Source organism: Triturus cristatus, chromosome 1_1, assembly GCF_964204655.1.
Source record: "Triturus cristatus chromosome 1_1, aTriCri1.1, whole genome shotgun sequence".
NCBI classification, from domain to species: Eukaryota; Metazoa; Chordata; class Amphibia; order Caudata; family Salamandridae; genus Triturus; species Triturus cristatus.
In genome coordinates, this window is record NC_140579.1 from 182,667,982 (window position 1) to 182,692,974 (window position 24,993).

Below are 24,993 nucleotides of genomic sequence, written 5' to 3' on the forward strand. Positions count from 1 at the left end.
ATTTCCAATTGGTAAGGATGACCCTATAGAGCTCTGTACAGTGTACCTTAGGTACCCAGGGCATGGGTGTACCCTAGGCCTACCAGGGGCTGCAGCATGTATTATGCCACCCCTGGCTGGCCTCCCATCATGAGACAACTGGCTGATCACTCAGCTGGGGCAAGGTCGTGTAATCACCCCTTGCTTAGGTATAGCATTCCTATACCTACCTTATATATAGACACATGGGTAGCCTTTCAGTCACTCCTATGGCAGGCCTTAACAATCCTGGAGGCAGAGTGCTTGGTAACATGTGAGATGGCGCTCTAGCATGAGCTGAGCCTGTCTGCAGCTTTCGGAACCATGTCCTTATAGCTGTCCTATGATCTCGCCTACCATATACTCTTAAAGTGCCTTATAATCCTCGCGGTTATGGTAACTATGGTTTGGCTTTATCAAAACATGTTGTGTAAGGTGTCTAACACTTTGGAATACTACCCCCACACCATTTCTGGTGATGAGGATAGTATCCCCCCTTCTAGAGGGAGAAGACATGTTGAAGACCTACTACCCGGTTAAAGTTAACCAGAGCCCCAGCATCACAAAATGGATGCTGCTGCCACAGACACAAGTCTGACCTCCTGCTGCTGGGAGTCCTTCCAGCGAGGGAGGCTTGGACAATAGGTTTCCTGCCTTGGGAGGTGCTAGCACCACCCTAGACAGGGCTTAGTGTATTGGGGCAGGGAGGGATGAAAGAAACGAGACAATGCCTGGGGCACACAAGGTGTCCCATGCATAGTCCGGTTCAAACCGGTGCTGGGGCACTCCAGCACCTGTTCTGGGGCGAAACTGGACAAAGGGAAGGGGGAATAACCACCCCCCTCCCTGGTCCCACCCATAGGAGGGACCTAGCAGGTAACCCAGCCCCCCAGTTTAGCATAAGAGTGGGAGCTGAGTCCCTAGGACTTTGGATTATCCTGAACTGAAACTAGACACGAAACTCTGGACCTTTGACATTCGAACAAGAAGACTGAAGAATCTCCCTTGTGGCCAAGGAGTGGCCACCCTGTGCAAACAGGCACCAACAAGCGACCTGCCGTTTGCTTTGCCCAAGTTCTACGAGGAACCGACTGCAGATCCCGACCAGCGTTTTGACCTCCAGACTGCTCTGACCCTGATCCACATCCACAGCCAAGCTGAGATCCGTGGAGGCGACGAGAGACGTGGGACCGGCTACCTGGGAAAATTGGCGAGTAGCTTCCAGCGCAGCTTCTGAGGCATCCTCGAAGTTGTGCTCTGGGGATTGAGAAGCCCCAACCCCGAGCACCATCTGCACCGAAGATCAGCCCTCCACACTCCACGAGTTCTGCGTGGGGCCCTTCTGCATTTTCCTGCTCGACGCGTCTGTCCGGTTGCTTGTCCGTTTGCTAGTGACCTCTGCGATGACGAACCGTTGACTTTCCACCGCTGGTTTGGCTCCTCCAGACTGGCCCTTGCTTCCCTGTGAAAGAGAAGCACCTCAGACCTTCCTGGTCTGCACCTGAAGCGAATTTCCCTTTCCGTGTGGGTTGCCTTTGCCAAGGCTTGTTGACTCCAATCGGGAGCAATATCCTTTGTGGAACAGCTCGTATCCTGGTTCTGGTCGTCCTCGACACCTCCTGGTCCACGCAGCTGCAGAGACAAGCTTCAAGACATCACCTGTGTTCTGCACGACATCGCCTGGTTCCTTCCTGGTTCCACACAGTCACTGGCTAGTGATCCAGACTTTGTCCCCTCTGCTTGCAGGTGTTCTTCCTTCAAGATCCACCCTTGGATCCACCGGACATCTTCCTCCTGGCCGCCTACCAGCATCTGTTCTTCAGGCATCCATAGGATCCAGCGACGACACCCGACACATTTTCACACCTATGCACCCGTCTCCTGTGGGTGAGGTAACGCGAGTACTCCGGTGCTCCAGTGGATATTGACTATCCAAGTGTCTAAGTCTTTAGTTGCTTCCTCCTAGTTACTTCGGAAGTGTCCTTATTCTTCCTATTTCTAATTACTACATTCCCATTGACTTTAATGTAACCCGCGTGTGTGTTTCCACACTGCACACGCTTCCCGTGGGCCTCCCACTTCCTAACTATCGATAGGGTAGTGTAGCCCCAGCGATTCCCTAGGCCTACTCCCTGTTCGTGACGTGGTATTTATACCACTTTCTTAGTATATGGTTTGCCTGGCCCCTGGGCCTAACTGTATTTTTCCTGTGTATCTTAACGTATGCTACTTAAGAAATTGTTGTGCTTAGACCTCTGAACTCATAAAGAGTGCTGAGGGTATATGTTAGAATAAATACATTCTAATTTTATATATATCTGGTCTGGTGTCCTTTCATTTGGTATTCAAGGGATTATAATGGTATAACAGCTGGCTTCACATGCCATACAGAGTTTAGCCTAAGACTGCTCTTGTCCATGCTACCACTAGGATAGCTGGTCTATAAGGTTGACTTTACAACCAATCACCATAAGGGTTGTTTGGACTGATACAAGGTGTACACTAGAACTAGTGACATCATATATCAGGCCAACTTCTCACAGGGGGTTCCAGTCTTCCCCTATCTCGACGACTGGCTGTTGAAGGCGGGCTCGCCCCAGCAAGTCGTCTCCCACCTCCAGACTACGGCCGACCTCCTGCATTTGCTGGGGTTCTCCATCAACGTGCCGAAGTTACACCTGAGACCCTCCCAGAAGCGCCTCTTCATCGGAGCAGTTCTGGATTCGGCGCAGTTCCGGGCTTATCCTCCGGAACAGCGGGTCCGGGATATTCAGGCTCTGATTCCCATCTTTCGGCCTCTATCCTGGGTTTCGGTCAGGTTGGTGCTGCGGCTTCTGGGGCTGATGGCCTCCTGCATCCTGTTGGTCCATTATGCCAGGTGGCGCATGCGGGCTCTGCAGTGGGACCTGAAGTTTCAGTCGTCCCAGCATCGAGGCAACCTGTCCGACCATGTCTTGATCTCAGAGGGCACTGCGAAACGGTTGCAGTGGTGGCTCACGGACCGTGATTGGCCTCTCCCTACCCCAACCGGAGCACGTAGTAGTGACGGACACGTCCCTCCTGGGATGGGGGGGCCATATGGGAGAGACGGAGATCAGAGGCCTCTGGTCTCCGGCGGAGTCTCAACTCCATTTCAACCTGTTGGAGCTGAGAGCGATCTGGCTTGCACTGAAAGCCTTCCTTCCCTCTATCCGGGGAAGTGTCTTGCAGGTGTTCACGGACAACACCACCGCCATGTGGTATTGCAACAAACAGGGCGGGGTGGGGTCGTGGACCCTTTGTCAGGAGGCTCTGGACATGGCTGGGTATCATCCTGGTGGTTCAACATCTGGCGGGCTCTCTGAATGCCAGAGCGGACAAACTCAGCCGCCGGTGCATGATGGATCACGAATGGCGCCTGAACTCAGACGTGGCGCAAGGTCTCTTTCTGCAGTGGGGAGAGCCTTGGTTAGATCTATTCGCCACCGAAGAGAACGCGGAATGTCAGCAGTTCTGCGTGTTGGAATTTCCAAGGCGGCACTCGCTCGGAGACGCTTTTCGTCGCGAGTGGAGTTGCGGTCTGTTGTACGCCTTTTCGCCTATACCACTTCTGCCCAGAGTGCTGAAGAAGATCAGGCGCGACCGGGCCCAAGTCATCATAGTGGCTCCGGATTGGGCACGAAGGTACTCGTATCCCAAGCTACTCAGTATGTCAATCGATCCTCCAATACGACTGCCTCTTCAGGAGGACCTTCTGTCGCAGCAGCAGGAGACGGTCCTCCCCCCGAACCTGTCCAGTCTCCACCTCCATGCGTGGAGATTGAGCGGCGACAGTTGATGCCATTTGACTTGCCTCCTGAAGTCTGTGATGTGATTCTGGCAGCCATGCGTCCCTCCACAAAATCGGTATACGCCTGCAGGTGGAACAAATTTGTGGCATGGTGCACAGCAAAGGCTGTGGATCCCCTTTCCGCCCCTCTTTCTGAGGTTCTACTCTTTCTTCTTTCTTTGGCCCAGCAGGACTCTGCTCTGGGCACCTAGAAAGGTTATCTTTCTGCAATCTCTGCTTTCTTACGGCTTCCTGATCAGCCTTCTCTTTTCAAGTCCCCTGTTGTTTCGCGCTTTCTTAAAGGCATTACTCACTTGTTTCCTCCTGTCCCCTTCGTAATGCCTCAGTGGGATTTGAATCTTGTTTTGACCTTTCTGATGTGCGCTCCCTTTGAGCCCCTTCAGAATTGTCCACTTCGTCTTCTGACTCTTAAGACTGCTTTCCTGGTTGCTATCACCTCGGCTAGACGGGTGAGTGAGCTCCAGGCTCTGTCATCTAAGCCTCCCTTTCTTTCTGTTCATCCGGACAAGGTTGTCCTCTGTACTCGTCCTTCTTTTCTTCCGAAAGTAGTGACCCCCTTTCACCTCGGGCAATCGGTCACTTTGCCTACCTTCTTTCCGCCTCCGCATCCTTCGAAAGAGGAAGAGAGGCTCCACCGTCTGGACCAAAAACGTGCGCTGTCCTTTTATTTGGACCGCTCCAGACAGTTCTGGGTGGACGACCAACTTTTTGTTGGATACGTAGGTGCTAAGAAGGGGAGAGCCGTACACAAACGGACCATCTCGCGGTGGGTCGTCTTGTGTATAAAAGTTTGTTACTCCTTGGCGAAAAAGGACCCTCCTGTTGGGCTGAGAGCCCATTCCACCCGGGCCACGGGAGCGACTACTGCCCTGGGACGGGGAGTTCCCTTGCAGGACATCTGTCAGGTGGCGACGTGGGCCTCACTGCACACGTTCGCCAAGCACTATTGCCTGGACAGCCAAGTCCGGAGAGATGGCTTCTTTGGCCGTTCTGTTCTCCAGGACTTTCTGGTGTGATCTTGGTTCGCAGACCCTCCACCGGGGTTGGTATTGCTGGGGTATCTATTCTAAGGTGAGGAATCTAACTAACGTGTTTCTTTCAGATGAACAAGTTACTTACCTTCGGTAACGATGTATCTGTAAGAAACATTAGTTAGTTAGATTCCTCACCGACCCACCCATCCTCCCCGCTCTGCGAACCGACATCTAGGGTTAAGGTCATCCTGTTCAGGGCCCTAGACTTTTTGGCACCAGTGTCGGTCTCTTTCATGGCTCTGTGTTCCTGGCGCAGAAAGCTATGTACAAGAACTGACGTCAGCGCGCGAGGGCGACGTCTAAGTACTCCGTCATTCTGGCACACGACGCCAACGACGGACGCGGAGCCGCAGACGACGCCTAGCGACGCGCAAGGTGTATTGCTACAAAAATCTTTCCGGATCCAACCTGACGCCTGGGGATATTCTAAGGTGAGGAATCTAACTAACGTGTTTCTTTCAGATCAAAGCTTCTATCCCCTGCACTTGCCAATCTTTAGAACCCCAGACAGATTTTGTGTTTATTATGTTTTTCCAAAAGTCAAATCCATGTGTAGACAATTGGGCAATAAAGGCTGCAGAATAAATCTGTTTTGTATTAGTTAACATATTTTTCTGTCCTGTTGTGTTCACATTCTTATAGAAAAATGTTTCTGGATCAGATATATTGTACGTTTTTGAACTACCCTTTGGTGGTGTAGGACAATGTTCCCATTGGTTAAACATAAATACATTTCTAGGTGTTGCAGATCTATGCAATAAATGATGACCATAGTGGTTGTAACAAAAAAGCTGTTTGTAGTCTGACGAACCCTCTAAGTTTTCGTTGTTAGAGAACGAAGCAGACCTTTCTAGATCAGACATCATGTTATTAAGTCCCAATCTTCAGAATAGGTACTGGAGGTAATAAAGTCACTTAAAGACATTTTAAATAAATGTGGAATCTTCAGAAGTTCCGTCGTGCTGAGTATGTCAAAATCGGTTTTGTCCCAAACTATACCATCCTGTATAGGAACGGCTGTGATGTTCACTGCTGACATGTCTTGCTTCACAATGGGAAGATTGGTGTGGTTTTAAAAGTAAGTTCACATTTTTACTTTCAGTGTCCATATGAATATATCTGCCATTCATAAGCATGCTAAGAGTCATTACCAAAGCTAGCCACGGCAGAAAGAAAAATATTCCAGAAATAATCCATAGTTTAATTCATGGTGAAACTAGATAAATGTCTTTCAGAAAACGAAATAATTCTTGTACTTGTTGTTTGAAAGTTTTTAGGGCTGGCGTCGTTTCAGGCTCACTTGGATCCTCAGAAAACGTATCAAAGTTAATGAAGTAGCCAGAAGCAGTTCGGTCAATTGTTGGAATTGCATCAGGATTCGTCGAAATCGCTGGAACCAGTTGATCACGTGTTACGTTTGTGTAGACAGGTGTATCTGGACGAACTGTTACTTGAGTTTCAAGAGGGATGAGTTCCATAGCATTGTTGCTTAGTTCTTCATCTCTTACTGCTGAATTCTCGATGGTTATGAGTCTTTCAGTCTGAACCTCTTGGATAGTAGCGAGAGGAGTGCGTCTGCTACTAGGTCGGAGTCCACGAGGCCTACTATTTAGTATCGGCCACATAGTGTGGTTTGATGAGGTCGATTGACACAAATCTTTTCTCCTTTTTTCCAGCAAGGGGCGGCAGAAGTACTGTTCTTGTCCGCAATTTTCTCTCTGACTAGATTCCCAACTTTTGGGATCCAGACATGCCTTGCTGGGACTGCCGGTTTTTCCCCAGTAGTGGTTGGCTTCAGGAACACGTTGCGTTGTTTCGATCTTAGTTCATTTAGATCCTGTAAAACAGCCAAACGTTCTTTGATATCCAAGGGTTTATTTTCCACCACTGTGCCTTTATATTCGAGATCAGGAACCCACATTCTTGTCCCAAATATGACCTCATATGGAGTGACCCCCCCCAGAGAGCTTCTTGGCAAATTATTTAATGAGCGTTGGACCCCATAACGATGTTTGACCTTTAAACCAGAGATTATGCTCCTGGTATGTGAGTGAAATTTCAATATCCTCGACAGGAATATATTCCTCAGGTGCTTCATCTTCTTTAAAGAAGTGAAATACTTTTGTTACTGGATTTGATTCTGGGAATACAATCCATGAATAGAATACCTCTGTCTGAAAAGATTTGTGTGCCTCTATCACGAAAACTGCTCTACCACCTCTTGGTGTTAGGCCATGTTTTATAAGTTTTAGAGTGATGGCTCTCCTTAAGTTTGGAGGGATGTTTATAACACCATCATCGGTTTTATTTAAACCTGTAAAATGAAAAGCTGTTACGACTGGATCAGTCTCAGCAATATCCCCGTTCTGGGACATTGTTTTTGAAAAATGTAGAACAAGTTTCAAGGAAACAAAGATAAGGTGCACAATATTTTGGAACACTGTATCCTTCAACGTTGAACAAACCAAATAGCTAATATATAGGATTTTTGTCCTATTCCGCTTTGGCGGATACTTAACCCTACCCACTCCAGACGTCTTATGGAGTATGTGAGTAAGGATCTCCGAGAAAAGCACGACTGAGTTACTCACTATCAAGCGTTAAATTAGTGCCTTGCCCCATGTTGGGCGCCATGTAGTGTAGTTCCTATTTCCCTAATAGCCTCTGCGCATTGGAATAATATACCCTATAGATTTGGCATAGGACTGAGGTCAGTATGCCCCTATCGAGTATATTAAACTTAATTAATTTGTACCAGCTAACTCAGAGGCCACTAGAAACTCCTTGTAAACAAGAAGGGAGTAGTTTCTGGCAGCCACATAAACATGACAACTTTGTTTCCCTTTAGAATCTGAACACTCTCAGAATCGTGGAAACAATAGATAAGTTTTACTCCGTAATCGTACATGCTTAGTTTCTTCAGAGTTTACACAGAAAGAATGGACGGGGGTTTCAATAAAAGGATTTATTGAACAGTCTTGTTTCTGGTGTAAGAGATATGAGCTGTTACAATCGTAAGACAGTATGCGAGATATATTATGTACAGCGTAAGCAGTAGAAAGAAATAATACTGCGCTAGCATTATCTTTTAGCTATGACACATATATTCATATACATAAATAACATAGGCTAAAAATGCGAGTACTCATAAGATGCTTCTCTAACTAGTTCTAACCCAGTGTACCTAACCTAAGTGTAGTACTATGTAGGAAGTAGGTTATGTATTCTATAGTATGGTAGGCTGTAGTATGGTATGCTAAGTTTAGTATGCCAAGAGTCCCTCTAGGTTCTAGTCAGCTCCATACCTTGAGAATGAGAGAGGTGGGAATCTCTTTCCAGGTTTCAAACTCTAACACCCCGCAAAGGGAGTCAGAACACTGGAAGCTGGATTCTCTGCGAGCAGGGATGACAGCGTCTCTTGTCAGTGCGTCTGGCCGGGACATGGGCTCCTCTAAAGTCGAGGTCTCCTCCTACTTGCTTGGGCAAGGGAAGGTATGTTTATACCTGGTAGGTGCCTTGGAATGTTAGCATTGACGTAAAGTCGCACAGAGGAAGACGTCATGAATGAACCCTTAAGGAATAGCTGTTCATGCATAATAAATGAGTTCTTGGAGAAATCAATAATCCTGTGCTAGGGGAAACTCCCAAGAGCTTAAGGGTCTGGTTTCTAAGAACTCGTTGTGACAGGGTGGACAGATGTAGGTGACCATGCCTGTATTTGGATAGCATGGCTAATGCCTAAATAAGGACTGGGATCTTATGCCTATATAAGTGCAATGCGAATTGTGCCTATATAAGGACATGTTTCATGAAAACCTATATATGGACACCTAAAGCGGAATACGACAACCTATGGGAGGGTCAGGTCAGAAGGGTGGCTACACCCATGCCCTTTGTCCAGTTTCACGCCAGAGCAGGAGCTGATGGCTCCTGCAACCGGTTTGAGCTGGACTATGCACAGGTACACCAAATGTGCCCCCAGTGCAGACTTCAAAGCACTCTCAGAGTGCACCCACCCAGCCCAAAAACACTAAAACCTGCCTGGGAGGTGGTCACACCTCCCTGTGACAGGAAACCTATTGTCAAGCCTTCCCCTGCTCGAGCTTGGCTCAGCAGCAGGAGGGCAGACTTATGTCTGTGGCTGACAGCATCCATTTTGTGATGCCCAGGTTTGAGAAAGCTGGTACCGGGTAGCCTGGTGTGTCATATTTCTCCCTCTAGGAGGGTGGAATCATCAACTGGAGGGGAGGTATCATTCCAAGGTGTTTGACACCAAACACGACAAGTTTCCATGCAGCCGTTTCAAAGTTAGCATTTACCTTGAGGTTATAATGCACTTAAATATATATGGTTGGCTGCATCACAAACAACCCTGGAAAATAGGTTCCGAAGGCTGCAGAGGGGCTCTGCTCATGCATGGGCACCCTCTCACTTAAAACCCAGCACCCTGCCTTCAGGATTGATAAGGCCTGCCATAGGGGTGACTGATAGGTTTATATGTACAGTGATTTAGGATAGGTATAGTGAATCTATATCTAAGTAATGGGTGCATGCACCACCTTACACAGGGTGCTGTAGCAGACCTGTGGTGTCATTTTGAATGATCTCTCAGGGGTGGCATAATACATGCTGCAGCCCCTGGGAGGCCTCTGGGGTACCAATGCCCTGGGTACATAGTATACCATATACTAGGGACTTATAAGGGTACCCCAGAATCCAATCTGGAGTGTACCTAAAGTACATGCAATCAATTTAGAGGACAAAGCAGATAAGAAGCAGATCCTACTCTCCTACAATTGTTTGCCCCCCGGTATCTCAACTGGTACATGCTGATCAAAACAGCTTTGTGCCATCTCGCAGCACTTCCCTAAACCTACGTCGCTTTTATATACATAAATAACATAGGCTAAAAATGCTAAAGTACATAGCTAAGTACTGTGCAAAACGTTGGCCACATTCAGGGTGCCTGGTGCTCGACTTGGAGAAGGCGTCCAATACGCTAGAATGGGGGTTTCTATTCTCCACTCTATCCGGATATAGGCTGGGCTCCCGTCAGTGGGAAGGTGTCTCTCCTACAGACTTGTATATGATTTAGTACTTGTTGCCTTTGGACTTGGCAATTGGCGTGGATGCAAACTTGATTGTTTTGACTTTTTCGAACTACCGTAGAACATTCTAGAAATCCGTTAGCACGCTGGCAACATTGTTTCATTCTTACCAATCACATTCACTGCTCTTCCAGCTGTGCTACAACAAACAAAATGTTGTTTGAAGAAATAGCACTCTTAACAACTAACGAAGCTGACACTTTAGCCTTTTCTACTGAAGCTGCTACTGAAATGTATAGCTTGGTACAGGAGGCCAGACACTTTAGTCCTCATATATCTTCAGTTACACAATTGCTTAAACAATTAGAATACTTGAGTAAAAATGAAATCACCCAGAGGCTCCACGCCACCACTTTGATACAATATCATAAGACCAAGAGAATTCCCAGGGGATTACGCATTGCGTTAACACCAATGTTGTGTAAAACTAACAAAGCCTGTATGGATAGGTGGTACCAAAATTTGACAAATGTTCAATGGATTTGATTTTATTAATTATAGAAGAACTATCACAGATACTTAAATTATTGGAAGAAGAAATTGACACCATTAAGTTTGAGATTTCTACCAAAACTCCTGAAAATTTTGATAATTTGCTTGAAGATCTTAATACAGAACTAGACAAATATGCCAAAGAGATTCCTGATTGGAAGATCAAGAAATTTCGTAGCGACACTATCGACTATAAGTCAGATGAGGTTTATACGTGGGCAGAGATTTACAATCAACGTAAGTGACAAAGACAACCTACATCTGGTTCATCGCAAGAGTGTGGTATCTGAATCAGATACTGCCCAACATAGATTACCTGTCATTCAAAAATGTCACATTCCGCCTGAATCCTCTGCTGGAGGCTCACAAACATCAAAGGCTATTTTTTTATCCATCAGTCCAGAGTCCAACCAACCTCCCGAAAAAAACACACAAAAACTAGGAGGGGCAAAAGGAGTCGATCCAGAATGAGAAACAAGATCTTTGAGGAGCAAGACAAAGACAACCTTGTGATTAACATTTCCAAAGTAACTTTGTCTCCAGCACAACTAGCGGTTTTGAACAAAGGAATTTCATTTGTACCAGCATACAACACAAATGTGGCAGAGATGGAAATCGCTCTGTTTAAATTCACTAGAATCTTAAGATTGAAGCACTTTTTCAGTACCATGGAGACATCGCCGGTTTCTTCCCAACAATCTGATTTGAAAGAATTCAAACCTAAAAGTGTGTTTTGTGTGCCAATTTCCCATAAATCCATTGATGCCTTTGAGAGATTGGTGAAAGTGGATATTAACCGCATTGAATATCGGAAAAACCAACGGCCTAACTTCACATCTAAAGAATGGAGCACATTGAAACAGCTTTCCAACAATAAGCTATTAACCTTCCAAAAGGCAGATAAAGGAGGAGCGCTGGTCATTTTAGATACTGAATTCTATGAACAGAGCGTTATGGCACATATACTTGATATTAACATTTACACCAAACTTGACAGTGATCCAACTTTGGCTTACCAGAAGGTCCTTTCACAAATCTTAACACATGCATTGGATATGGGATGCATAAATACCAATACAAAGAATTTCCTGTACACAACTTATCTAAGACATCCAAAAATCGACATGGTTCCAAAACTTCATAAGGATTTGAAAAAAAACACCATTTCGTCCGATTTTGTCACCTTGTGGTTCATTATCTGAACCAATTGAAAGATATTAAGATTCTTTCCTTCAGCCTATAGTTCAGAATTGCCAAACTTATCTTAAGGATACTACATCGCTATTGAACCTACTGAATGATCTTGATACTGCAGACATAAATACCTGGCAACTCTGCACAATTGATGTGACTGCGTTATATACTTCGATACCACATGCAGATGGACTGGAAGCCACAGAATGGGCATTATTAAATCATGATGAGATCGGTGCAGAGAAGGTGTTACTCATGGAGCTTTTGCAGTATTCACTTCATCATAGTTATTTTGAGTGGAAAGGAGAATATTATGCTCAAAACAACGGAACATCTTTGGGCTTTGCTGGAGCCCCATCATACGCCAATATATTCATGGCCAAACTAGAAAAACGAACACATCTTGACAAACCAAGATTGGACTCAACACCTTGTGCTACATAAACGCTATATTGATGATATTTTGATTATTTGGAAGGGGGATGCCAACAAGTTGAAAGATAACATCGTCACACTAAACCAAGTTCGTAACCAAATAAAGTTCATTCGTCAAATTGATTCCCGCAGCATTGCATTTCTGGATGTACTCATTCAAATAGACTCTGGCGTCATCAATACAAGTGTTTTCACCAAAGCCACTGACAGGAACAATGCCTTACACTTTAAGAGTTTTCATCAGAATTCCTTGAAACAACACGTTCCATATTCAGTTCATCAGACTAAAACGGATTATCTCAGACCCAGATGAAGTTGAAACCACCATTGAGAGATTCTCTCATAAATATGAACAACGTGGTTATCCTGAAAACGTAGTTAAAAAAGCAATTGAACGAGTTTCTAAACTCCCTAGAGAATCTTTGCTATGCAGTTCTCTCGCTAAACAGTCGAATCCAATTATTTGTGTTCTCAAACATTCCATGCAATGCAGAGAGATTATAAATCTATCATCGTTAAACACTGGATGATCATCCGAACAAAACCAGATTTCAAACATCTGTTCCCACAGCGTCCCACGTTTGCAATGCAACGTTCACACAATTTGAAAGAATTGCTATCTAGGAGACAAACATAAGAATCAACAAAGCAATAATATAAGGGCATGCAGAAATGTAAGAATTGCATACATTGCAATAATGTGATGGAGGGAAACTTGTTTGTTCACCCTACGAAAGGTACTAAGATCAAATTGCAGTATTCTAGTACGTGTGACACATCCAATGTCATCTATGCTCTGAAATGCCCATGTGGAAAAATGTATGTTGGCAGAACTTAAAGAAAAGTTAAAATTCGAGTGGGTGAACACAAGAGTAGCATTAGAACACAATCCACGAAATCAACTGTTGCTGTACATTGGATGGAGGCAAGGCATAATATCACTCAACCTCGTTTTACTGTCTTGGAAGCAGTGTTCCCCCGACCCGGAATCGACCCTCATAAGATGTTGGCAAGGGCCGAGTTTTTCTGGACCAAAAAATTGCAGTCAATGCAACCGTTAGGGTTAAATGATAGGCTGGGATATCATTGCTTTTTGTAATAGCAGTGTGTAACTAGGAGTTTATCATGATTCATTTCATTATATTTTGTTTGATATTGTTTAGTTTCATGAAGCAGTAGATTCTGTTTTTTGTTTTTTCTGTCTTAAACAGCATACTATCAGATAAGTGTCATTCATGACTATCTATGCAACGCTGGAAATGATTTGACAGTACACATTCAGTTGCTTTTTTGTAAAAACAATAATGTGTAATCAGGAGTTTATCGTGCTTTATTTGTATTTGTTAATGTGTCTGTGATAAGCAGCAGATCATGCTTGTCTTTACCATTTATGACTGTAATGCTTGATGTTAATAGCAGTGTGTAATTAGGAGTTTACACGATATACCATTCATGACTGGGTAATGTTCGATGTGTATAGGATTAGACATAACATATGAGGTCGCTTTCTGTAAGGTGTTTAAGACTATTATAATTGTAATGTTACAGGGCCCCACCAGGTGGTAATGACTCCAGCACAAGTAATTGTGTGAATATACTGTATTTATTTACACTTGCTCTGACACATGAAGGAGAGTGCCGGGAGACGTCCGATCCGCACCGCGGCTCCGCGCTCTCTGCCGAAATCTAAGATGGCCGCCGCGTCCTACGTCATCGCGCACACGCGAAGACTAGAACGCTACACTACATATCTCCCCTCTTTACAGTCACAACAATATACAAATAAACCATAGCCTTGGGGTTACTTGCTGTTCGCTGGATTCCCTTCACCCATTTCAAAGTCCTTGTACTTCAAAGGCCTTACGACAGCTCTCCCCATGCGGGTTCGCCTCACCGGAGTCATAGACGGGCGCACCTCTATTTCTTGGGTGTTCCTGGTTCCCATTCCTTCACAACTCCAGGGAACTTCACCTCCAGGCGAGCTGAGAGTGATTCCCGACTGTTCCTCCACTCTCGGATCACTCCTTTCCTCTACTTCATCTTCTCCTCTTCCTCGGATTACCCCGGAACCCACTCTCTCCAGATTGTTCTCTTCCCCTGGTATCTGGGGGGTTCCCGTTTGTCCATTCTCTTTCACACTCCATTCCCAAGATCTTGTTGCATTTGGACATCCTGTCTTGGGACCAGACTTTCCCATCGCTTAATAAAGCTGCTCGGTTGTAGACTTCTTCTACTTGCATGGGCGCACTAAACTTGCTGTCACCCTTTCTCCTTAACTGGGCTAGTTTTACTCGCACCCATTCACCTCTCTCCAACTCAGCTTCCTTGACATTCCTCCTCCTGTTGTAATGTTCAGTATAAATTCTCTGAGCCTTTTCCAGATTATGTTGAACAACCGCAGGAGACCACTTGCTTGTTATCGTGCGCTCCTTCCAGACAACATTGTCTCTCGTGAACGGGTCTCGGCCTCTGAGAATTTGGAAGGGACTGTATCCTGTGCTTGTCGGGGTGATTCTATACGCCCATAACATGCACATGAGTTCTTTCTCCCAATCCTTCCCTGATCCTATCGCGGATTGTATCGAGCCCATGATGACCCTGTTAAATCTTTCGGCCAGCCCATTCCCCGCTGGATGGTATATGGAGGTATGTTTGACTTTGATCCCATTCCTCCCCATGAACGCGTTCCATTTATCGGATGTGAACTGAGGCCCATTGTCACTTAGAAGGGAGCGGGGAATCCCTTCTCAGAGGAAAACAGTAGTTAGAAATGTTAATATTTTATCAGTGTCCATGTCTTCTTGTATGTCCACTTCCGGCCACTTTGAGTACCGGTCCACCATTACTGCCACATATTTCTGGACCCCTTGGTTATCCAATATCGGCCCTAAAATATCAATCGACAAATCTTCCCACATGTTATTAGGGTTGTCAATTCTTCCCAAGGGAGGACGCATCATGCTTTGCGACTTGTCCGCTCTCTGGCATTGCTCACACTCCCGCACATGCCTCTCTACCTGGTTGTCCATCGCTGGCCACCAATACATCTGCTTCGCCCTAAGTTTTGTTTCCACAATGCCTAGGTGTCCTTCATGTATTATGGCTAGTAGACGCGGCACCAACGCGTGGGGCGGAACTACTTTTTCACCTCTTCTCAGGAATATCCCACGGTCTCCCACCGATAACTCCTCTCTTACTTCGAAGAACTTTCTGAGCGAGGTCCCCATGTGTCTCTTTTCGGGCCAACCCTCCAGGGTGTACTTTTTAACCTCCTCGATGTCCGTGTCAGCCTTGTACGCTTCCTTCCACTCCTGTTCACTTATTACCCGTTCATGATCCTCCGTGAATGCCACTCTGAGGTCGTCTTCCTCCGCATCCCCCGGAGCTTCCTCCATGGCTGCGACCCGACTGAGGTACTTTGTTTCGGGTCCCTGGAATGTGTTCTACATCGTACCTGTAATCCAGTAATTTCAAGTTTTTTTTTGCTATGTGGGGGGGTCGCATGGGCATGTCCTGATGATGTGAGGACTTTGACCAGAGGTTTGTGGTCGGTCCTGATTCTGAATCTTGTGCCCCATAAGAATTGCCGGAACTTCTCCATAGCCCATACTGCTGCCAACATTTCCTTTTCTATCATGCTGTACTTTTGCTCCGTGGCCGATAAGGCTCTGGATGCGAAGCTGAGGGTGTTTAGTTCCCCTTCCTTAGTTTCTTGCATCAAGACCGCACCCAGGCCTCTTTCGCTCGCATCCGTCGTCAACACCGACTTGGCTCGTTGATCATAACCGCTCAAGGGGACCGCTGTGCTGATGTCTGTCTTGATCTTCTGGAACTTTCCCTGAGTCTCTTCAGTCCATTTGAAGGTTGTTTTGTCCCTTAGGAGTTGACGTAGGTGGTGTGTCTTGGTAGCAAAGTGGGGCACGAATTTGCTGTAGAATTCGGCCATGCCTAGGAATGATCTGACTTATTCCTTGGTCCTAGGGGATGGTGCATCCCATATTGCCTTGATGTTGGATTGTTTGGGTGTGATACCCTGGTCGCTGATCTCATGCCCCAGGTAAGTAATGGCCGTCATCCCGAACCGACATTTGTCCCACTCTGCTGTGAGCCCATTGCGTTCCAAGACATGTAAGACCGTTGACAGCTTGGCATCATGGTCTGCTTTGCTCTTCCCCATTACCAAGATGTCATCTTGAAAGTATTGGACTCCCTCTACTTCTTTGAAGAGCCTGTGCATGAGTTTCTGGAATACCGCCGCTGCTGAAGCTAGCCCGAACGGCATCCTACAAAATTGGTAGCATCTGAACGGGGTTATGAACGACGTCCGTTTCCTGCTTGTGTGGTGTAGGGCTATCTGGTGGTATGCTGATGTGAGGTCAATGGTCGAGAACCATTTCACCCCTTTGGTCATTGCCAGCATTTCGTCTATTCTCGGTAGTGGGAATTTCTCTACTAATATGTTCTTGTTCAATTCTCTCAAGTCCACACATAGACGCACCTTACCATTCGGTTTCATCGCTACCACCAAAGGAGCCAACCATTTTGCGCTGGTGATCGGTTCTATGATGCCATTTTCCTCTAGTCTGCTTAACTCCAGTTGTACTTTCTCCTGAATCCGCTACCATCTTTATCGGTATTCCTCATATTACCAAGTCACACTGGGGTTTCTTAGAGCGGTTGCTGTCTATTCCCAGTATGTGTTCTTCAATGCACAACACTCCCTTCTTCTTCCTCTTCACCGTCCCCATCAGTTTCCTGCGCTACGAACTTGACTGCTGTTCTCTTTTGTTTTCTGCGACACACTTTCTCGTAATGTCCTATTATGCCACAAAACATGCATTTCGCTCGGAACGCAGGGCACCTTTTGTCATAGGCTGGATGAGACAGACTGCCGCACCGGTAGCACATGTTTTTGCTGTCATTGCTCGGCTTTTTTGCCGGTGCCGTCTTGGGCGTCAATTTTGCCTGGTTTCTCATGTCTCCCATCGATCCTTTATTCTTTTCAAGTGGTTCCACTTCGGTGACCTTGTTCACCATGGGTCTGACCGTTGTCTCTCTTTTCGCCGCTTCTTCGCATCTCTTTGACAACTCCGCCTTCTTCACCATAGCTATCACTTCCTTCAAGGTCGCCTCACCATTTACCCACAGCTTGTCCTGGATCGTCGCATTCGTTGTGTGCATTACTATCTGATCCTTTATGAATTCGTCGTGCAGCACTCCGAATTTACACGTGGCCGCTAACTTTCTCAGCGCAGCCACATACTCTTCTACCGACTCTCCCGCTGCTTGTTTCCTTTGTTGAAAATTGTATCGGTCTATGGACGTGCACACTGCGGGTCTATAGTGCTTGTTCAGGTCGTCGATGGCATGTTGGAATACATCAACATCTGCCGCTTGTCGTGGCGTCGGGACTATGTTCTGGAACACTCTGATGCCTTCTGGACCTAGATTGTGAAGTAATATCCTCTTCTTTCTCTTACTTGGAAAAGCTTCTCCATTTTCGTCTTCTAGGGCTTCCAGATAGTTCATAAAGTATTCTCTCCAATCTTCCCACTTCATCGACGGGTCTCCTGGTTTCGGCAGGAATGGGATGGGTGTTGTGAGTGATGACGGTTGGGCACACATGTCTGCTCCTCTTCCCGGTGACCCCTCTTCACCCCTTGGGCTACCTGGCGCACTTTGCCTTATTGTGCGTGGGGGACTCTGTTGCCCCTCTGCTCCACCTCCTTGTCTATGTCCTACTTGCTCCGCCAGGGCCTTCGGCTGTCCGTCTGCTTTCGTCGAGCAGGGACGCAGGCCTCAGCGCTACCCTGTCGCTATCTTGGCCTCCAGTTTTTCCTTGTGGGCTTTGTCCTTCCAGCGCCGTAGCTCTATCCGTTATCCCTAGCTTGGGATGTGGGTGTGTCCACTGTCCTTCCGTCCTAGTCAGCGCGCTATCTGTTGTATCCCTTCTTCCTTGTGCACTGTGCTTTGTGCCTTTTTTATTTCTGCCTTCCCCTCTGCCGCGCTCTCCTTACTGTTTGTGCCTGCTTGGTGGTTTGTGCTTCCTCGGTTACTGGTTTGCTGCCCACGTGGGTTCTTGTCTCAGCCTGGTTATCGTTCTGTGCTCCAGGTCTCAGTCTCGTCGCCAGTTGTAATGTTACAGGGCCCCACCAGGTGGTAATGACTCCAGCACAAGTAAGTGTGTGAATATACTGTATTTGTTTACACTTGCTCTTACACATGAAGGAGAGCGCCGAGAGACGTCCGATCCGCACCACGGCTCGGCGCTCTCTGCCGAAATCTAAGATGGCCGCCGCATCCTACATCATCGCGCACACGCGAAGACTAGAACGCTACACTACAATAATCTTATTCAGTTGTATTATCTTTCCTAAAACTGACTAGTGCACAGGGATTTTACGAAAGGATTGTTTATCATCAGATGGCCATTTGATAGTTTCAGATGTTGTTTCATTCCTAGTAAGCACACGATGCTTGTTTTCATTTTGCGTAATCTTAGCGTTCACGAACACTTTCAAACAACTTTATGAGTCCTTGTTAGCATGGCACGTAACCCACACTGGATAGGGGGTCTTTCCCTTTAAGACGCATTTAGCCTCAGGGTAAATGAATAGTACACGTAATTTTCTGTAGTTTCACTTGTAGAGCGGTTTGAGTACGAGGCTGACGCCACTCGGGTAAACTCCGCTTTCGTTTATTTAACCGCTAAATACTAGTCCACGATGCACTTCTTGCTTTTTTAGACGATTTCACGGGAGTAATGCTCACATGACGGCATGGTGTTAGCTTTGCTGCAGGGCCGGACTGGGAACCAAACCAGCCCTGGCAAAGTGCTCGGCCGGCCCCCTGGGGCTTGGGGGTGCCGCCGAGCTCTTTGCCAGGGCCGGTTTTCGGCCGATTTTGTTACAGGGACGATTTTGCAGCTATGCTGCAAAAACGGCCCTGTAACAAAAACGGCACCTAGGGGCCCAAAACCGGCCCCCACCCGTGCGCGGCGCTTGCTCGGTGCCCGCTACGGCCAGTCCGGCCCTGCTTTGCTGTTTTCTATTCTCGCACTTGCATTCTTTGAGCGGCATGGTGAAAGTTTTTCTGTCTCCTATTCTCAAACTCTTTGGTTTGTTTGGCGTTCAGGCGTAATCGTCCCCGTGCGCGTTACCTTTACAAGATTAATGAGGCATAGACGTTTTGATCGATTGAAGTTACCGAAGACTTTATACGTGTTGCACAGATGGCGGAATGTTTTTATTGTTTGGAGCACTTTTCCCTTCACGTTTAGAATTCCTTTTAGTCAGGAGTTCTATTTACTTGGGTAATTACACTTTCAGATCGCTATTGGCATGCATTGTTGATTTATCTTTCATGACTGTCATAGGACAGTAGTAAGTTCAGACCCCTGTTCTTTTGTTTTTTAGAACTTATAATAATGACCACTGATGAAGGGTCGCGTCATTGACCCGAAATGCATTGGGTTGTGGATTAATTGATGAAAATTGATTATTCATTGACTATGATCTTATTTTTGGAAGATTAACTGTGAATAAACACACCTTGGATACAAGATATAAATTGAATCGTCTTGAATTAATTTGATCACAATAGTCAACGAAGTTGCATGATATAATTGATCTGTAGTTGTGCTCCTGCCAGTGGGAAGGTGTCTCTCCTACAGACTTGTATATCACTCACCTTCTTCGCCTTATCAGGCTACTATATACCCTCCTCACTGCCAGGCTCAAGACAGGGCCTTACCTGTTGGAGCCAGTGCCCATCATCATGGCACTACACAGGAATGCCCACTGCCTCCGCTATTGATTTCCCTGGCCATAGAACCACTGGCGGACGCCCTCTGGAGAGGCGGGGTGGAATGGGGGAATCCCTCTTGGTGACAGGACTCATGCGGTTTCCCTATATGCGGACGACCCGCTTCTATATCTTACAGACATAAGGGAGCCGTAAGATGGCATTGCAAAGACGCTCACTGACCTTGAGTCTCTATTCTGCCTGCGAATAAACTGGGTAAAGACGTATCTATACCCATTCAGTTTATCTGCCACTGACCCAGCACTGGTAGTTAAAGGTGTGAGAATACAATGGCAACCATCTGTTTTTCCCTACCTAGGGGTCAGGATTTATCGCCAACCAGAGAAGCTGTTGGAAGGGAACCTTCTGCAGGCAATAGCCACCATCAATTCCTAGATGGCCTTCTGGCGAAGCCTCCCCCTAATAGGTATTGGTCGCATAGCACGGCTCTTGTACTTCTTCACTAACCTGCCGCTTTATATTCGGTTCCCAATCTTTCCCTCCCTTGAACGTACTATGCAGGAGTTTATCTGGCATGGTTCACGATGCTGGGTTGCGTTATCCAAGCTATACTTACCAATTGGTAAAGGGGGGCTCGCTGTGCCCAACACAGAGCACTATTACCTGGCAGCACAGCTCCAATGGATATCTAGATGAGCCAGCAGACTGTACCTGGAAGACACTGCCCGGCCACGCACTTGCCAGCATGGGCACACCTGTCAATCTTGAAGTTATTTCACTCTGGGAGGAGGGGATGTAGGAAGAGTCCAGTGGATCCCCAAAGGCTTACAAAGGTAAAAGTAGATAATACATTACTCTCTATTTGTGGTAGTGTTTGTAGTAGTGTGGGTGAGCAGTAAGGCTTTATCAGAGGGTAGTGTGAAGCATTTATTGTACACACTCAGGCAAGTAATGATGTCACACACTCAAAGACTAAACTCAGACCAATTTTTTATATCAAAAATATTTCTATGTTGTAATTTATTTTTAGAACTAAGCACGTCTTAGTACAGGTAAATAGAATTGTACTTTTCCAGACAGATTGTACAGCAAGCAAGCTGGATCTATAATGACTTTTGTTACAGGTTTGTAAAATATGCGGATACAGTTGTAATTACTTTTGGATTACTTTTGATTACTTTTTAGAGTACTTTTTAGATAACTTTTTCCACTCAGTGTGATATGCCTAGATTTCACACTGGTACATTTTTCTAGATAAAAGGTAAGTAAAACAGTTTTCCTAAAAACACAGTTTCTGATGTTTCCATATAAACACCCTCAAGACTTAAAAGTTTTTCAATAAAATCCCATGACGAAAAATGAGGTTCTCGGTTTGCAGGTAAGTAAAAGGTCTGGGGTTAGAACACGGGTGTGAGAAGTTGGCCTGATGTATGATGTCACTAGTTCTAGTGTACACCTTATATCAGTCCAAATACCCTTATGGTGATTGGTTGTAAAGTCAACCTTATAGACCAGCTATCCTAGTGGTAGCATGGACAAGAGCAGTCTTAGGCTAAACTCTGAATGGCATGTGAAGCCAGCTGTGATACCATATATAATCCCCTGAATACCAAATGAAAGGACACCACAACAGATATATATATAAAATAAAGTGTATTTATTCTAGTCAAACCCTCAGCACTCTTTATGAGATTGGAGGTAAGTACAACACAGTCTTATTTATGCATACATTAAGTCACACAGGTAAGTAATACAGTTAGGCCCTAGGGGCCACGTTAACCATATACTAAGTAAGTGGTATAAGGACCACTGTCACGGAAATAGGATAGGCCTGGGCCAAGGGAATCGCTGGAGCTACACTACACTAGCAACAGGTAGGAAGTGGGAGGCCCACGGGATTCGGGTGCAGAGTGGAAACACTCACGCGTAATGCGTAAAAGTCAATAGAATCACTAGCAGTTAGAAATAAGCAGTTTTAGGACACTTCTGGTATAGCTAGAAAGTCGAGACTCGGAAACTAGACCCTAGGATAGTCACTACCCTTGTGAGCACCGAAGTACCCAAGTTACCTAGCCCACAGGCTGCGGGTGCATAGGTGTGAACTTGCGTCGGGTTTCGTCGTGGACTTCTATGGATGCCTGAAGGAAAGTTGCTGACAGGCAGTCAGTGCAGAGTGTCCGGTGGATCCCAAGGCTGGGATCAAGAGGAGAGGAGACCTGCAAGCAGAAGGGACAGAGTCAAGGTCACTAGCCAGTGACCACGTGGAACCAGGAAGGAACCAGGCGATGTCGTGAAGATTGCAGGTGAAGGTGAAGCTTGTCGCTGCAGCCACGAGGACCAGGAAACGTCGAGGACGACCAGGACTAGGAGGCGAGCTGTCCCACGAAGGCTCCTGCTGTCGGCGGCGTCGAAGTTGGACTAGGACTCACCAAGCCTTGGCAAGCGGAACCCACGAAGAACGGAGGACTTGCTTCTGGTGCAGACCAGGAAGGTCTGGGATGCTTCTCCTTGGCAGAGAAGCGGGAGCCAGTCTGGAGGAGCCAAACCAGCGCTGAAGATTTCAGGGTGCGTCGTCTCAAAGGCCACTAGCCAGCGGGCAAGCAACCGGACAGACGCGGCAAGCAGGAAAATGCAGAAGGGCCCCACGCAGGACTCGTGGAGTGTGGGGGGCTGATCTTCGGTGCAGATGGTGCTTGGGGTTGGGGCTTCTCAATCCCCGGTGCACAACTTCGAGGGTGCCTCAGAAGCTGCGCTTGAAGATACTAGCCACTTTTCCCAGGTAGCCGGTCCCACGTCTCTCGTCGCCTCCACGGATCTCAGCACGGCTGTGGATGTGGATCCGGGTCGGAAAAGTCTGGAAGTCAAGGCTCTGGTCGGGCTCTGCAGTCGGTCCCTCGTAGAACTTTAGCAAAGCAAAGGGTAGTCTCTTGATGGTGCCTGTTTGCAAAGGGTAGCCACTCCTTGGCCACAAGGGAGATTCTTCAGTCTTCTTCTTTCGTCGAATGTCGAAGGTCCAGAGTTTCTGTTCAAGTTGCAGGTTCAGGATAATCTAAAGTCTTGAGGCCCAACTCCCACTCTTATACTAATCTGGGGGGCTGGGATACCTGCTAGGTCACGCCTTATGGGTGGGAACTGGGAGGGGGGTGGTTACACCCCCTTCCCTTTGTCCAGTTTCGCGCCAGGACTGGGGCTGGAGTGCCCCAGCACCGGTTTGAACTGGACTATGCACGGGACACCTTGTGTGCCCCAGGCATGTCTCATTCTATTCATCCCTCCCTGCCCCAATACACTAAGGCCTGTCTGGGGTGGTGCTCGCACCTCCCAAGGCAGGAAACCTATTGTCCAAGCCTCCCTTGCCGGGATCACTCCCAGCAGCAGGAGGTCAGACTCGTGTCTGTGGCAGCAGCATCCATTTTGTGATGCTGGGGCTCTGGTTAACTTTAACCGGGTAAGTAGGTTACAACATGTCTTCTCCCTCTAGAAGGGAGGGATAATATCCTCATCCCCAGAAATGGGATGGGGGTATTATTCCAAAGTGTTAGACACCTTACACGACATGTTTTGATACAGCCAAACCATAGTTACCATAACCGTTTAAGATTATAAGGCACTTTAAGAGTATATGGTAGGCTATATCATAGAACAGCTATAAGGACATGGTTCCGAAAGCTGCAGACAGGCTCAGCTCATGCTAGAGCACCATCTCACATGTTACCAAGCACTCTGCCTCCAGGATTGTTAAGGCCTGCCATAGGAGTGGCTGATAGGTACACATGTGTCTATATGTAAGTTAGGTATAGGAATACTACACCTAAGCAAGGGGTGATTACACGACCTTGCCCCAGCGGAGTGATCAGCCAGTTGTGTCATAATGGAAGGCCAGGCCAGGGGTGGCATAATACATGCTGCAGCCCCTGGTAGGCCTAGGGTACACCTATGCCCTGGGTACCTAGGGTACACTGTACAGGGGCCAATAAGGTGATCCTATTCCAATGGGTTATGCACCTAAAGTACATAGTATCAATTTAGAGAGAGAACAGCAGGGCTGTGGGTCTGATTAGCAGGCCCACAGCCACATCTAAGTCGAAAACCAGTAAAGCAAAAGCAAAAAGTGGGGGTGAACATAGAAAGCAGACCCTACTCTCCTACAACGGGTTCCCCAGGGTCAAGGATGCACTTAAAAAGCACCCTCAGTTGCACCAGGGTGGCCGGGTCCAGAGTGCTGAGGCCCAATGTTAGCCTAAAGGGATAGGGGGCCGTCGGTTGGTGGCTGCTCTCAAGCAAGCCACTGTGTTGAGGGAGCAAAGCGCCTAGGGTTAAGCCCAGGGCAAAGGGGGATCCAAGTAAGCACACAAGGTGCAACCACAGCGGCACAGTGGTAGCCGGGTGCAGAGTGCTGATTTGGCATCTGGTGCCCTGTTGTTTTCAATGGGAGTTGCCAGTTTTGGATGTCTTCTTCCATTAATCTTTAGCTATACATATATTACAAATATTTATTTTTCATAAAGACTCATATGTCATCAGTGATGTAATATCTGACGTCATCAGCAGAGGATTGCGGTCGCGTGAGTTATAGTTGCCTGCAGTAACTTTAACGGGGGAATTTCATTGGTTTTTTACGAGTGAAATGTCCAGCTAACTATAACATGTGTGAAACCTATGGTTTTTTAAGTGAATTTGCAAGGTTTTTTAAATGCTAATTCGTAACTATAACGTGTGTGAAACCTATGGTTTTTTCAGTGAATTTGTAAGTTTTTTTAAATGCTAAGTTATGTATTTATTCATTTATTTTTTTTCAGGTTTTTCACCGTGCGCGCACCGCGAATAATTTTTTTTTTTTTAAATCGCGAGGTGCGCGCGCACCGAGCACCTGCGGTTCGCAGTGCGTGCGGTGCGCGCAGGGTGCGCGCACCTCGCGATTTAAAAAAAAAATCTTTGGGGTCCTTCTGTGACCTCCTGACCAAGACTAGGGGGTCAGGAACTGTCCACTCTGCCCCCTTTTCACGTTCTCCACCTTTTTTTTTTCACCCCCTCAGACTGCGAGAGACAAAATGGCGGCCGACACTTCCTGGTTTCGACCGATTCGAATGTTTACCGACATCTAACAACCAATCAGAAT